Here is a 14703-nt window from a genome sequence, read left to right as displayed (position 1 = left end):
TGCTTGAGTATCTGACTCTGTGGTGGCTCCATGTGTGCTCATACATCAGAGCCACTATGATTGCAGGCAAACCAGTGTCCAGGACACTATAGCTGCTGTCACTCTGAAAGCACCTACAATTCAGCCACTGACGTCATGGCTGCTCCACAAGCACTTGTACATCAGACCCCAGTGCCACCACCACTGTGAGAAAGCCTGAGAGCCAGAAGCAGTTCTAAGACAGATCCCTCAGCTAGAACAAAAAGAGAAAAAGAAATCAAGATGTCCACATCAGCCCTCACCACCACTGCAGACACTTACCGCCTTGGCCACTGAGGATCCCTGAAATCTTCACTGACAATAACCTCAGCTAAGCAGAGCCACACAAAGACTATGCTACTGCGATCTCCCAAGAGCCAAAACACCTCACTGCACACAGCTGGATCTCTCAAACTCACCAACAGGCGAAGGTCTTAACCCAACAAAACCAGTCCATAAAGTCAGGAAGAGGTGACCACACTATCAAATGTGCACATATCAATAAAAGGAACACTAAAAATCAAAGAAACATAACACCTCCAAATGTACACAATAATTTTCCAGGAGCTGATGGCATAGAAATGAAGACATATTAATTGCCTGAAAAATATTTTAAGGAAGGTCAGTGAGCTACAAGAAAACACAAACATCAAAGTCAGGAAAACAGTATATGCACAAAATGAGAGATTCAAAGAGAGGTAAAAATCATAAAAAGAACCAAACAGAAATTGTTAATATAAAGAATACAATAAATGAAATGAAAAATGAAATAGAGAGCATCAACAGAACACTCAATCATCAGAAAAAATAATTTGTAAACTTGAAGATGGGTCATTTGAAATTATATAGTTAATGAAGAAAAATAATGAAAAAGAGTGAACAAAACTTACATGAATTAAGGGACACCATCAGATAAAATAATATTCTTATTATAAGATTCTCAGAAGGAGAAGGGAGAGAGAAAAAAGCAGAAGATTATTTAAAGAATAATGGCTGAAAACTTCCCAAATCAGGGAAGAGATATGGATAGCAAGATACATGAAACTCATAGATTCCCTTACAAATTGAATGCAAAGACAACTTCATAGATACACATTATAATGAAACAGAAAAATAAAAAACAATTAAAAATTTTAGAAGCAGCTAAAGAAAAAAAAATCTCATCTCATACAAGAGAATTCCCATAAGGCTATCATTGCCTTTTCAGCAAAAACCTTAAAGGCCAAGAAAGAGTACGGTGATAAATACAGAGTCCTAAGATTAAAAAAAAACTGCCAAGGAAGAATACATTACCCCCCAAATAGCTGTCCATCAAAAATAGAGAGTTAGGGCGAGGGAGAAGATGGTGGAAGAGTAAGATGTGGAGATTACCTTCCTCCCCACAAATACATCAGAAATGCATCTACACGTGGATCTGCTCCTATAGGACACCTACTGAACAATGGCAGAAGTCAGACAGCCCAAAAGGCAAGAAACTCCCCACGTACCTGGGTATGGCAAAAGAAAAAACTAAAAACAGAGAAAAAAGATTAGGGACGGGACCTGCACCAGTGGGAGGGAACCGTGAAAGAGGAAAGGTTTCCACACATTAGGAAGCCCCTTCGCAGGCAGAGACTGTGGGTGGCAGAGGGGGCAGATTCGGAGCCACGGAGGAGAGTGCAGCAACAGGGGCGTGGAGGGCAAATCGGACAGATTCCCGCACAGAGAATCAGTGCCGACCAGCACCCACCAGACCGAGATGCTTGTCTGCTCACCTGCCGGGGCTGGAAGGGGCTGGGAGTTGAGGCTCGGGCTTTGGTGGGATCACAGTGAGAGGACTGGGGTTGGCTGTGCAAACATAGCCTGAAGGGGGCTAGTGCACCACAGCTAGGCAGGAGGGAGTCCGGGAAAATGTCTGGACCTGGCAAAGAGGCAAGAGACTTTTTCTTCCCTGTTTGCTTCCTGGTGTGCGAGGAGAAGGGAATAAGAGCACTGTTTAAAGGAGCTCCAGAGATGGGCACAAGCCGGGGCTATCAGTGAGGACCAAGGACATGGGCATGAGATGATAAGGCTGCTGCTGCAGCCACCAAGAAGCCTGTGTGCGAGCACAAGTCACTCTCCACACCTCCCCTCCCGGGAGCCTGTGCAGCCTGCTACTGACAGGGTCCCCTGATCCAGGGACAACTTCCCGGGGAGAACGCACAATGCACCTCAGGCTGGTGCATCATCCCACTGGCCTCTGCTGCTGCAGGCTTGCCCTGCATCCATACTCCTTCCTCCCCACAGCCTGAGTGAGCCAGAGCCACCGAAGCAACTGCTCCTTTTTTTTTTTTTTTTTTTTTTTTTTTTTTTTTTTTTCTTTTTGCGGTATGTGGGCCTCTCACTGTTGTGGCCTCTCCCGTTGCGGAGCACAGGCTCCGGATGCGCAGGCCCAGCGGCCATGGCTCACGGGCCCAGCCGCTCCGCGGCATATGGGATCCTCCCAGACCGGGGCACGAACCCGTATCCCCTGCATCGGCAGGCGGACTCTCAACCACTTGCGCCACCAGGGAGGCCCGCAACTGCTCCTTTAATCCCATCCCATCTGGGCGAAGAAAAGATACCCTCATGTGACCTACACGCAGAGGCGGGGCCAAATCCAAAGCTGAACAATGGGAGCTGTGCGAACAAAGAAGAGAAAGGGAAATCTCTCCCACCAGCATCAGCAGCAGCGGATTAAAGTTCCACAATCAACTTCATGTACCCTGCATCTGTGGAATACCTGAATAGACAACGAATCATCCCAAATTGAGGAGGTGAACTTTGGGAGCAAGATATATTATTTTTTCACATTTTCCTCTTTTTGTCACTGTGATTGTGTATGCTTCTGTGTGAGATTTTCTCCGTATAGCTTTGATTACACCATTTGTCATAGGATTTGGACCGTCCATTATTTTTCTCTCTTTTATTTATTTATTTATTCGTTTGTTTGTTTGTTTGTTTACTTAAAATTTTTATCATAATAATTATTTTTTATTTTTATTTTATTTCAACTTACTTTATTTGATTTTATTATATTTTATCTTCTTTCTTTAGTTCTTTCTATTTTTCCTCCCTTTTATTCTGAGCCGTGTGGATGAAAGGTCCTTGGTGCTCCAGCAAGGAGTCAGTGCTCTGCTTCTGACATGAGAGAGCCAATTTCAGAACACTGGTGCACAAGAGACATCCCAACTCAACGTAATATCAAATGGCAAAAATCTCACAGAGATCTACATCCAACACCAAGACCCAGCTTCACTCACTGACCAGCAAGCTCCAGGGCTGGACACACTATGCCAAACAACTAGCAAGGCAGGAACACAACCCCATCTGTTAGCAGAGAGGCTGCCTAAAATCATAATAAGGTTAGAGACACCCCAAAACACACCACCAGACGTGGACTGGCGCACCAGAAAGACAGAATCCAGCCTCACCCACCAGAACACAGGATATAGTCACCTCCACCAGGGAGCCAACAGAGCCCACTGAACCAACCTCAGCCACTGGGGCCAGACATCAGAAATAATGGCAACTATGAACCTGCAGCCTGTGAAAAGGAGACTCTAAACACAGTAAGACTAGCAAAATGAGAAGACAGAAAAACACACAGCAGATGAAAGAGCAAGATAAACACCCACCAGACCTAACAAATGAGGAGGAAATAGGCAGTCTACCTGAACAAGAATTCAGAATAATGATAGTAAGGATGACCCAAAATTTCGGATATAGAATGGAGAAAATACAACAAACATTTAAAAACGAACTAGAAGAACAAAAAAAGGAAACAAGCAATGATGAGCAACACAATAAATGAAATTAAAAATACTCTAGAAGGGATCAATAGCAGAATAACTGAGGCACGAGAATGGATAAGTGCCCTGGAAGGTAAAACAGTGGAAATAACTACTGCAGAGCAGATTAAAGAAAAAAGAATGAAAAGATCTGAAGACATGCTCAGAGACCTCTTGGACAACATTAAACACACCGACATTCGAATTATAGGGGTCCCAGAAGAAGATGAGGAAAAAAAAAGGACTGACCAAATATTTGAAGAGACTGTAGTTGAAAACTTTCCTAATGTGGGAAAGGAAATAGTTAATCAAGTCCAGTAAGCACAGAGAGTTGTATACAGAATAAGTCCAAGGAGAAGCATACCAAGACACATATAAATCAAACTATCAAAAATTAAATACAAAGAAAACATACTAAAAGCAGCAAGGGAAAAACAACAAATAACACAAGGGAATCCTCAGAAGGTTAACACCTGATCTTTCAGCAGAAACGCTGCAAGCCAGAAGATAGTGGCAGGACATATTTAAAGTGATGAAGAAGAAAAACCTACCACCAAGATTACTCTACCCAGCAAGGATCTCATTCAGATTTGATGGAGAAATTAAAAACTTTACAGACAAGCAAAAGGTGAGAGAGTTCAGCACCACCAAACCAGCTTTACAACAAATGCTAAAGGAACTTCTCTAGGCAAGGAACACGAGAGAAGGAAAACACCTATGATAACAAACCCAAAACAATTAAGGAAATGGGAATAGGAACATACATATCAATAATTACATTAAATGCAAATGGATTAATTGCTCCCACCAAAAGACACGGACTGGATGAATAGATAAAGCAACAAGACCCATATAAATGCTGTCTACAAGAGACCCATTTCTGACCTAGGGACACATACAGACTGAAAGTGAGGGGATGGAAAAGATATTCCACGCAAATGGATATCAAAAGAAAGCTGGAGTAGCAATTCTCATATCAGACAAAATAGACTTTAAAATAAAGACTATTACAAGAGACAAAGAAGGACACAACATAATGATCAAGGAATCGGTCCGAGAAGAATATATAATAATTTCAAATATTTACGCACCCAGCATAAGACTACCTCAATACATAAGGCAAATACTGACAGCCATAAAAGGGGAAATCGACAGTAACACAGTCTTAGTAACAGACTTAACATCTCACTTTCACCAATGGACAGATCATCCAAAATGAAAATAAATAAGGAAACACAAGCTTTAAATCATACATTAAACAAGATGGAATTAATTGATATTTATAGGACATTCCATCCAAAAACAACAGAATACACATTTTTCTCAAGTGCTCATGGAATATTCTCCAGGATAGATCATATCTTGGGTCACAAATCAAGCCTTGATAAATTTAAGAACATTGAAATTCTATCAAGTATCTAACTGACAACAATGCTATGAGACTAGATATCAATTACAGGAAAAGATCTGTAAAAAATACAAGCACATGGAGGCAATACAATACACTACTTAATACCAAAGTGATCACTGAAGAAATCAAAGAGGAAATCAAAAAATACCTAGAAACAAATGACAATGGAGACATGATGACCCAAAACATATGGGATGCAGCAAAAGCAGTTCTAAGGGGGAAGTTTATAGCAATACAATCCTACCTTAAGAAACAGGAAACATCTCGAATAAACAACCTAACCTTGCACCTAAAGCAATTAGAGAAAGAAGAACAAAAAACCCCAAAGTTAGCAAAAGGAGAGAAATCATAAAAATCAGATCAGAAATAAATGAAAAAGAAGTGAAGGAAAAGATAGCAAAGATCAATAAAACTAAAAGCAGGTTCTTAGACAAGATAAACAAAATTAATAAACCATTAACCAGACTGATCAAGAAAAAAGGGGAGAAGACTCAAATCAATAGAATTAGAAATGAAAAAGGAGAAGTAACAACTGACACTGCAGAAATATAAAGGATCATGAGAGATTACTACGAGCAACTCTATGCCAATAAAATGGACAACCTGGAAGAAATGGACAAATTCTAAGAAATGTACAACCTGGTGAGACTGAATCAGTAAGAAATGGAAAATATGAACAAACCAAACACAAGCAGTGAAATTGAAACTGCGATTAAAAATTTTCCAACAAACAAAAGCCCAGGAAGAGGTGGCTTCTCAGGCGAATTCTATCAAACATTTATAGAAGAGCTAACACTGACCCTTTTCAAACTCTTCCAAAATATAGCAGTGGGAGGAACAACCCCAAACTCGTTATACTAAGCCACCATCACCCTGATACCAAACCAGACAAACACGTCACGAAGAAAGAAAACTACAGGCCAATATCACTGTTGAAAATAGTTGCAAAAATCCTCAACAAAACACTAGCAAACTGAATCCAACATCACATTAAATGGATCACACAACGTGACCAAGTGGTGTTTATTCCTGGAATGCAAGGATTCTTCCATATATGCAAATCAATCATCGTGATACACCATATTAACAAATTGAAGGACAAAAACCATATGATCTTCTCAATAGATACAGAGAAAGCTTTCGAAAAATTCAACACCCATTTATGATAAAAGCCCTGCAGAAAGCAGGCATAGAGGAAACTCCCCTCAACATAATAAAGGCCATATATGACAAACCCACAGCCAACATCGTCCTCAATGGTTAAAAAAGTGAAACGATTTCCACTAAGACCAGGAACAAGACAAGGTTGCCCACTCTGACCAATATTATTCAACATAGTATTGGAAGTTTCAGCCACAACAATCAGAGAAGAAAAAGAAATAAAAGGAATCCAAATCGGAAAAAAAGTAGTAAAGATTTCACTGTTTGCAGATGACATAATACTATACATAGAGAATCCTAAAGATGCTACCAGAAAACCACTAGAGCTAATCAATGAATTTGGTAAAGTAGCAGAATACAAAACTAATGCACAGAAATCTCTGGCATTCCTGTACACTAATGATGAAAAATCTAAAAATGAAATCGAGAAAACACTCCCATTTACCACTGCAACAAAAAGAATAAAATATCTAGGAATAAACCTATCTAAGGAGACAAAAGACCTGTATGCAGAAAATTATAAGACACTGATGAAAGAAATTAAAGATGATACAAATAGATAGAGAGATGTACCATGCTCCTGGATTGGAAGAATCAATATTGTGAAAATGACTCTACTACCCAAAGCAATCTACAGATTCAATGCAATCCCTATCAAACTACCACTGGCATTTTTCACAGAACTAGAACAAAAAATTTCAAAATTTGTTTGGAAAAACAAAAGACCCCGAATAGCCAAAGCAACCCTGAGAACGAAAAATGGAGCTGGAGGAATCAAGCTCCCTGACTTCAGACTATACTACAAAGCTACAGTAATTAAGACAGTGTGGTACTGGCACAACAACAGAAAGATAGATCAATGGAACAGGATAGAAAGCCCAGAGATAAATCCATGCACAGATGGTCACGTTATCTTTGCTAAAGTTTGCAGGAATATACAGTGGAGAAAGGACAGCCTCTTCAATAAGTGGTGCTGGGAAAACTGGACAGGGACATGTAAAAGTATGAGATTAGATCATTCCCTAACACCATACACAAAAAATAAGCTCAAAATGGATTAAAGACCTAAATGTAAGGCCAGAAACTATCAAACTCTTAGAGGAAAACATAGGCAGAACACTCTATGACATAAATCACAGCAAGATCCTTTTGGACCCACCTCCTAGAGAAATGGAAATAGAAACAAAGATAAACAAATGGGACCTAATGAAACTTCAAAGCTTTTGCACAGCAAAGGAAACCATAAACAAGACCAAAAGACAACCCTCAGAATGGGAGAAAATATTTGCAAATGAAGCAACTGACAAAGGATTAATCTCCAAAATTTATAAGCAGCTCATGCAGCTCAATAGCAAAAAAACAAACAACCCAATCCAAAAAATGGGCAGAAGACTTAAATAGGCATTTCTCCAAAGAAGATATACAGACTGCCAACAAACACATGAAAGAATGCTCAACATCATTAATCATTAGAGAAATGCAAATCAAAACTACAATGAGATATCATCTCACACCAGTCAGAATGGCCATCATCAAGAAATCTAGAAACAATAAATGCTGGAGAGGGTGTGGAGAAAAGGGAACACTCTTGCCCTGCTGGTGGGAATGTGAACTGATACAGCCACTATGGAGAACAGTATGGAGGTTCCTTAAAAAACTAAAAATAGAACTACCATATGACCCAGCAATCCCACTACTGGGCATATACCCTGAGAAAACCATAATTCAAAAAGAGACATGTACCAAAATGTTCATTGCAGCTCTATTCACAATAGCCCGGAGCTGGAAACAACCTAAGTGTCCATCATCGGATGAATGGATAAAGAGGATGTGGCACATATATACAATGGAATATTACTCAGCCATAAAAAGAAACGAAACTGAGCTATTTGTAATGAGGTGGATAGACCTAGAGTCTGTCATACAGAGTGAAGTAAGTCAGAAAGAGAAAGACAAATACCGTATGCTAACACATATGTGGAATTTTTTTAAAATGTCATGAACAACCTAGGGGTAAAACAGGAATAAAGACACAGACCTACTTGAGAATGGACTTGAGGATATGGGGAGGGGGAAGGGTAAGTTGTGACAAAGCGAAAGAGAGACATGGACATATATACACTACCAAAAGTAAGGTAGATAGATAGTGGGAAGCAGCCGCAGGGCACAGGGAGATCAGCTCAGTGCTCTGTGACCGCGTGGAGGGTTGGGATGGGGTGGGTGGGAGGGAGGGAGATGCATGAGGGAAGGGATGTGGGAACAGATGTATATGTATGACTGGTTCACTTTGTTATAAAGCAGAAACTAATAAAAAATAAAAAATATAAAATAAACTTTTACAGACAAACAAAAGCTGAGAGAATTCAGCACCGCCAAATCAGCTTTACAACAAATGCTAAAGGAACTTCTCTAGGCAAGAAACAAGAGAAGGAAAAGACCTACAATAAAAAAAACCCCAAAACAATTAAGAAAATGGGAATAGGAACATACATATCGATGATTACCTTATATGTTAATGGATTAAATGTTCCCCAAAAAAGACACAGACTGGCTGAGTGGATACAACAAAAAACACCCATATATACGCTGTCCACAAGAGACCCACTTCAGACCTAGGGACACATCCAGACTGAAAGTGAGGGCATGGAAAAAGGTATTCCATGCAAATGGAAATCAAAAGAAAGCTGGAGTAGCAATTCCCATATCAGGCAAAATACATTTTAAAATAAAGACTATTAGAAGAGACAAAGAAGGACAGTACATAAGGATCAAGGGACCAATCCACGAAGAAGATAAAACAATTGTAAATATTTATGCACCCAACATAGCATCCCCTCAATACATAAGGGAAATACTAACAGCCATAAAAGGGGAAATCAGCAGTAACACACTCATTGTAGGGGACTTTAACAACCCTCTTTCACCAATGGACAGATCATCCAAAATGAAAATAAATAAGGAAACACAAGCTTTAAATGGTACATTAAACAACATGGACTTAATTGATATTTATAGGACATTCCATCCAGAAACAACAGAATACACATTTTGCTCAATTGCTCATGGAACATTCTCCCGGATAGATCATTCCTTGGTTCACAAAACTAGCCTTGGTAAATTTAAGAAAACTGAAATCTTATCATGTATTTTTTCTGGACACAACGCTTTGAGACTAGATATCAATTACAGGAAAAGATCTGTAAAACATGCAAACACATGGAGGCTAAACAATACACTACTTATTAACGAAGTGATAACTGAAGAAATCAAAGAGGAAATCAAAAATACCTAGAAACAAATGACAATGGAGACACGATGACACAAAATCCATGGGATGCAGCAAAAGCAGTTCGAAGAGGGAAGTTTATAGCAATACAACCCTACCTTAAGAAACAGGAAATATCTCGATTATACAACCTAAACTTTCACCTAAAGCAATTAGAGAAAGAAGAACAAAAAAAGCCCAAAGTTTACATAAGTAAAGAAATCACAAACATCAGATCAGAAATAAATGAAAAAGAAATGAAGGAACTGACAGCAAAGATCATTAAATATAACAGCTGTTTTTTTGTGAAGATAAACAAAATTGATAAACCATTAGCCAGACTCATCAAGAGAAAAAGGGAGAAGACTCAAATCAATAAAATTAGAAATGAAAAAGGAGAAGTAACAACTGACACTGCAGAAATATGAAGGTCATGAGGCATTACTACAAGCAACTCTATGCCAATGAAATGGACAATCTGGAAGAAATGGACAAAGTCTTAAAAATGCAAAACCTGCCAAGGGTGAACCAGGAAGAAATAGAAAAATATGAACAGATCAATCACAAGCACTGAAATTGAAACTGCGATTAAAAATCTTCCAACAAACAAAAGCCCAGGACCAGGTGGCTTCACAGGCGAATTCTATCAAACATTTAGAGAAGAGCTAACACCCATCCTTCTCAAACTCTTCCGAAATATAGCAGCGGGAGGAACACTCCCAAACTCATTCTTTTAGGCCACCATCACGCTGATACCAAAACCAGATAAAGATGTCACAAAGAAAGAATACTTCAGGCCAATATCACTGATGAACATAGATGCAAAAATCCTCAACAGAATACAAGCAAACGAAATCCAACAGCACATTAAAAGGATCATACACCATGATCAAGGGGCGTTTATTGCAGGAATGCAAAGATTCTTCAATCAATCAGCATGATACACCATATTAAAAACTTGAAGGAAAAAGTACATATGATCATGTAAATAGATGCAGGGAAAGTTTTTGACAAAATTCAACACCAATTTATGATAAAAACCCTCAAGAAAGTAGGCAGAGAGGGAACTTTCCTCAACATAATAAAGGCCATATATGAAAACCCCACAGCCAACATTGTCCTCAATGGTGAACAACTGAAACCCTTTCCACTAAGATCAGGAACAAGGCAAGGTTGCCCACTCTCACCACTCTTATTCAACATAGTTTTGGAAGTTTCAGCAACAGCAATCAGAGAAGAAAAGGAAATAAAATGTATCCAAATCGGAAAAGAAGTTAAGCTGTCACTGTTTTCAGATGATATGATACTCTACATAGAGAGTCCTAAATATGCTACCAGAATATTACTATAGCTAATTAATGAATTTGCCAAAGTAGCAGGATACCAAATTAATGCACAGAAATCTCTGGCATTCTTATACACTAATGATGAGAAATCTGAAAGTGAAATTAAGAAAACACTCCCATTTACCATTGCAACAAAAAGAATAAAATATCTAGGAATAAACCTACCTATGGAGACAAAAGACTGGTATGCAGAAAATTATAAGACACTGATGAAAGAAATTAAAGATGATACAAACAGATGGAAAGATATGCCATGTTCTTCGGTTGGAAGAATCAACTTTGTGAAAATGACCCTAGTATCCAAATCACCCTACAGATTCAATGCAATCCCTATCAAACTACCAGTGGCATTTTTCACAGAACGAGAACAAAAAATTTCACAATTTGTATGGAAACAAAAAATACCCCGAATAGCCAAAGCAATCTTGAGAACGAAAAATGGAGCTGGAGGAATCAGGCTCCCTGACTTCAGACTATACAACAAAGCTGCAGTAATCAAGGCAGTATGGTATTGCCACAGAAACAGAAATATAGATAAATGGAACCGATAGAAAGCCCAGATACACCTGCACACATATGTTCAACTTATCCTTGATAAAGGAGGCAAGAATATACAGTGGAGAAAAGACAGCCTCTTCAATAAGTGGTGCTGGGAAAACTGGACAGGTACATGTATGAAATTAGAACACTCCCTAACACCATACACAAAAATAAACTCAAAATGGATTAAAGACCTAAATGTAATGCCAAAACTATCAAACTGTTAGAAGAAAACATAGGCAGAGCACTCTATGACATAAATCACAGCACAATCCTTTTTGCCCCATGTCCTAGAGAAATGGAAATAAAAACAAAAATAAACAAATGGGACCTAATGAATCTTAAAAGCCTTTGCACAGCATAGGAAACCATAAGCAAGACCAAAAGACAACCCTCAGAATGGGAGAAAATATTTGCAAATGCAGCAACTGACAAAGGATTAATCTCCAATATTAACCAGCAGCTCATGCAGCTCAATAACCAAAAAAAAAAACAAACAAACAACCCAATCCAAAAATGGGCAGAAGAGCTAAACAGACATTTCTCCAAAGAAGATATACAGATTGCCAACAAACACATGAAAGAATGGTCAACATCACAAATCTTTAGATAAATGCAAATCAAAACTACAATGAGATATCATCTCACACCAGTCAGAATGGCCATCATCAAAAAATCTAGAAACAATAAATGCTGGAGAGGGTGTGGAGAAAAGAGAACACTCTTGCACTGCTGGTGGGATTGTAAATTGATACAGCCACTATGGAGAACAGTATGGAGGTTCCTTTAAAAACTCCAAATAGAGCTACCATACGACCCAGCAATCCCACTACTGGACATATACCCTGAGAAAACTATAATTCAAAAAGAGTCATGTACCAGAATATTCATTACAGCTCTATTTACAATAACCAGATGGAAACAACCTAAGTGACCATCATCGGATGAATGGATAAAGAAGATGTGACATATATATACAATGGAATATTACTCAGCCATAAAAAGAAACGTAATTGAGTTATTTGTAGTGTTGGATGAACCTCGAGTCTGTCATACAGAGTGAAGCAAATCAGAAAATGAAAAACAAATACGGTATGCTAACACATGTATATGGAATCCAAGAAAAGAAAAAAAGGTCATGAAGAACCTATGTGTAAGATGGGAATAAACACACAGACCTACTAGAGAATGGACTTGAGGATATGGGGAGGGGGAAGGGAAAGCTGTGGCAAAGTGAGAGAGTGGCATGGACATATATACACTACCAAACGTAAAATAGATTGCTAGTGGGAAGCAGCCGCATAGCACAGGGATATCAGCTCAGTGCGTTGTGACCACCTAGAGGGGTGGGATCAGGAGGGTCGGAGGGAGGGAGACACAAGAGGGAAGAGATATGGGAACATATGTATATGTATAATTGATTCACTTTGTTATAAAGCAGAAACTAATACACCATTGTAAAGCAATTATACTCCAATAAAGATGTTTAAAAAATAGCTAACACTGAGTGATTGATTTAAGTTTCTATGCTAGGTGCTTTATGTATATTGTTTTCAGTTTATTGCCAATTTTCTTAATTTCAACTACAATAGAAACATTATAATTAGCAATTTTTGGGTGTTCTAAGAGATACAGGAGAAAACAATGGTATTACACCTAGCATGAATAAACTTCATAAAATTATTTCTGAACATCTCTCCTAGAGCCATCCTTGTCTTATCTGTGTCCAAATCTTCAATTTTTTAAAATTAGTTTTTACTGGAGTATAGTTGCTTTACAATGTTGTGTTAATTTGTACTGTACAGCAAAATGAGTCAGCTATACATATTCATATATCCCCTCTTTTTTGGATTTCCTTCCCATTTAGGTCACTGCAGTGCATTAAGTGGAGTTCCCTGTGCGATAGACTATGTTCTCATTTGCGCTCTGTTAATATGTAATATCAATATTGTATATGGGTGAATCCCAATCTCCCAATTCCTCCCATCCCCCATTTCCCTCTTGGTATCCATACATTTGTTCTCTGTGTCTGTGTCTCTATTTCTGCTTTGCAAAGAAGATCATCTATACCATTTTTCTAGATTCAACGTATATGTTAATATGTGATATTTGTTTTTCTCTTTCCGACTTCCTTCACTCTGTATGACACTCGGTAGGTCCATCCATGTCTCTAAAAAGGATCCAATTTCATTCCTTTTAATGTGTGAGTAATATTCCTTTGTATATATGCACCACATTTTCTTTGTCCATTCATCTTTCGATGGGCATTTAGGTTGCTTCCATTTCCTGGCTATTGTAAATAGTGCTGCAATGAACGTTGGGGTGCATGTGACTATTTCAGTTATGGTTGTCTCAGGGTATATGCCCAGTAATTGGATTGCTGGGTCATATGGGAGTTCTATTTTTAGGCTTTTAAGGAATCTCCATACTGTTCTCCATAGTGGCTGTATCAATTTATATTCCTTCCAACAGTGTTGGAGGGTTCCCTTTTCTCCACACCCTCTCCAGCATTTATTGTTTGTAGATTTTTTGATGATGGCCAATCTGACAGATGTGAGGTGATACCTCATTGTAGTTTTGATTTCCGTTTCTCTAATAATTAGTGATATTGAGCATCTTTTCATGTGTTTGTTGTCAATCTGTATATCTTTTTTGGAGAAATGTCTATTTAGGTCTTCTGTCCGTTTTTTGATTGGGTTTGTTTCTTTGATATTGTGCTGATTGAGCTGCTTATATATTTTGGAGATTAATCCTTTGTCTGTTGCTTCTTTTGCAAATATTTTCTCCCATTTTGAGGGTTGTATTTTAGTCTTGTTTATGGTTTTCTTTGCTGTGGAAAAGCTTTTAAGTTTCATTTGGTCCCATTTGTTTATTATTGGTTTTATTTTCATTACTCTAAGAGATGGGTCAAAAAGATTTTGTTACAATTTATGTCAAAGGGTATTCTGCCTATGTTTTGCACTAAGAGTTTTAGTGTCTCAGCTTCCATATAGGCCTTTAATCCATTGCGAGTTAATATTTTTGTATGGTGTTAGGGAGTGTTCTAAATTCATTCTTTTACATGTAGCTGTCCAGTTTTCCCAGCACCACTTATTGAAGAGGCTGTCTATTCTTCACTGTATATTCTTGCCTCCTTTATCAAAGGTAAGATGACCATATGTGTGTGAGTTTATC

The sequence above is a fragment of the Mesoplodon densirostris genome, chromosome X (genome assembly GCF_025265405.1).
Source record: "Mesoplodon densirostris isolate mMesDen1 chromosome X, mMesDen1 primary haplotype, whole genome shotgun sequence".
Lineage (NCBI taxonomy): Eukaryota > Metazoa > Chordata > Mammalia > Artiodactyla > Ziphiidae > Mesoplodon > Mesoplodon densirostris.
Note: the sequence above shows the minus strand (reverse complement) of the source record.